The sequence below is a fragment of the Furipterus horrens genome, unplaced genomic scaffold, assembly GCF_987537825.1.
Source record: "Furipterus horrens unplaced genomic scaffold, mFurHor1.1.pri manual_scaffold_7, whole genome shotgun sequence".
NCBI lineage: Eukaryota > Metazoa > Chordata > Mammalia > Chiroptera > Furipteridae > Furipterus > Furipterus horrens.
Window position 1 is genome coordinate 87,814,841 of NW_028327177.1, and position 2,540 is coordinate 87,817,380.

At 42.6% G+C, this 2,540-nt stretch overlaps 1 pseudogene; it reads left to right on the forward strand.

The window, feature by feature from the left end:
- Positions 1-1,571: 1,571 nt before the first annotated feature.
- LOC150004756 (large ribosomal subunit protein uL22 pseudogene) lies at positions 1,572-2,163 on the forward strand (annotated as a pseudogene).
- Positions 2,164-2,540: the final 377 nt, after the last annotated feature.

The window sequence follows — 2,540 nt, forward strand, 5'->3', positions numbered from 1 at the left end:
AGCCCTTTTTTGTAGCACTTGCCAGTTTCTGTGATGTACATACTCCCACCGTGACCTACCTGAGGCTGCCAACAGGCACCACTGAAGGTGGGGCTGGGAAGAGAGATACCAGAACCCATAGGAACAATGGACATGTGAAGTACAGTTGTTAGGAGACTAGATTTTGAATACTTATTACCTTTGTTTTAATAAAATTTTTTAAAGTTTTAATTTTAATAAAGGCTGTGTTCAACAACCAGCTTGAAAATTTCTGAAATTCATAATTAGCTCTTGCAAGCCAAGAGAAGCTGACTTCAGCACACCAACTATTCCATCATGCACTAGTTGCTTTTTATCTCATTATATGGAGATAATTTTCATCACAGTACTAATGAAAGTCTAATATTAAAGTATTTATTGTATATTTTATTGTCATGTTTCCACATATCTATAGAACAGACACTAACAAGAATATAAACCTTGTTGTTTTTCACTGTATTGTATATTCCCAGCACCCAGAGCAGCCCTGGTACCATAGTACATCCTGAATTAATATCTACCAGAGGCCAAGTGAATACAGACTATATAACACCTTTCAGCTGGTGAGAGAAAGACAAACCAATAGAACCTGATCTAAGGAAATAGCAGGCATTTTTAAGTGAAGAAATTTTAAAGCCAATAAACACTGAAATTAATTAATCTCAGCTGAAATTAAGAAAATATCTTTATTATAATTAACATACACCCAGCCCCTACCCTGTCCACAGCTGGGGACTCTTTCTCATCATACCTCATTTAAAGATGGAGCATATTTTGAAAGAGTGATCCTCAAATGTGTATGTCCATAAGAGATTCTGACTCAGGAGGCCTCTGACCATATTTTTTTAACAAGAAGCTTAGATGACTATGATTCTGGTATTTCAAGCATCTCTCTTTGAGAAGCAGTTAATTGATGCCATTTTCTTAAACCTGCCTAAGCATAGGCATTAATGAGGAGAGGATATTAACAATAGATATACCTGACCATGGCAAGGTGTGAAAATCCTGGAGAAAATTGTTTAAATTTCCTCTATTCCCCTAAAGGGAAATCAAATGGGTTTTTGACGTTCCAGTTTACAAAGTGAAATTGTAAAGAAGAAAAAAAAAAGACAAGGGTATGATAAATGCAAGATTCAGGATAGTGGTTCCTCTTGAAGATGAGAAAGAGAAACTGGCATCAGAAAGAGGGCTTCAGGGATTTCCGGCCAAAATGAAGTTGTAGACAGACATGATGCATCTCCCTCCACAACTAAGAAGGAATACAACTACCTCAAAACTAGAAACAACCAGAAGTTCCAGAAAATCAAAATGCATGGAAATCCAGCAAAGATATAAAGAAGAAATACTCATCCAGGCAGGTAGGAGGGGCAGACCCAGGGCAGAGAGGGATGTGGTGTGGTGGTGGCAACAGCAGCAGCAGCAGCAGGGGCACGCTGGCAGAAAGTGCAGTCACACGTTTTAAAAAGTCAGGAGGGACACCTAGGGAGTGTTCCTAGCTCCTCACTGGACCTCACAACCCATGGTCCCAGCACCGGTGAAAATCAAGCCTCATCCTCTTCCAGAAAGTGACCAGAGGTGACCTCTGAAAATGGTTCGCTATTCGCTTGACCCAGAAAACCCCACGAAGTCATGCAAATCGAGAGGTTCGAATCTTCGTGTTCACTTTAAGAACACATGTGAAACTGCCCAAGCCATCAAGGGTATGCACATTTGGAAGGCCACCAAGTATCTGAAAGATGTCACTTTAAAGAAGCAGTGTGTCCCCTTCCGTCGATACAACGGGGGAGTTGGTAGGTGTGCCCAGGCCAAACAGTGGGGTTGGTCACAGGGTCGATGGCCCAAAAAGAGTGCTGAGTTTTTGCTGCACATGCTGAAAAACGCAGAGAGTAATGCTGGACTTAAGGGTTTAGATGTGGATTCTCTGGTCATCGAGCACATCCAGGTGAAAAAAGCTCCCAAGATGCGACGCAGAACTTACAGAGCTCACGGGTGGATTAATCCGTACATGAGCTCTCCCTGCCACATTGAGATGATCCTCACTGAAAAGGAGTAGATCGTTTCTAAACCAGAAGAGGAGGTGGCACAGAAGAAAAAGATATCCCAGAAGAAACTGAAGAAACAAAAGCTTATGGCCCGAGAGTAAATTCAGCATAAAATAAATATTAATAAAAGTAAAAAAAAAATCAAGCCTCATTTTTCTGACTGTGCAGACCAGTGGGGCTTGGGGTAAAGGCAGAAACTGCCAATCTCAGCTGAGTCCGCTTGTTTGAAGGGCCCCCACAGTTCTAGAACATCTGCATACCCACCCACTCTGGGAACGTCAGCAAGGGCAGCAGCTAGAGGGGTGCCAGTCCAGTGTGGAAGCAGGAGAGGTGCCTGGAAAAGGGGTGAGTGCTGGGCAAGCAGCATTATTCCCTTTGGGACCCCTGCCCCACATACAGTGCCACAACATAGTGTAACAGGTCGCCCTGTACTGATGAATTCCTAAGGCTCTGCCCCTTAAAATGTAACAGGAGTGACAA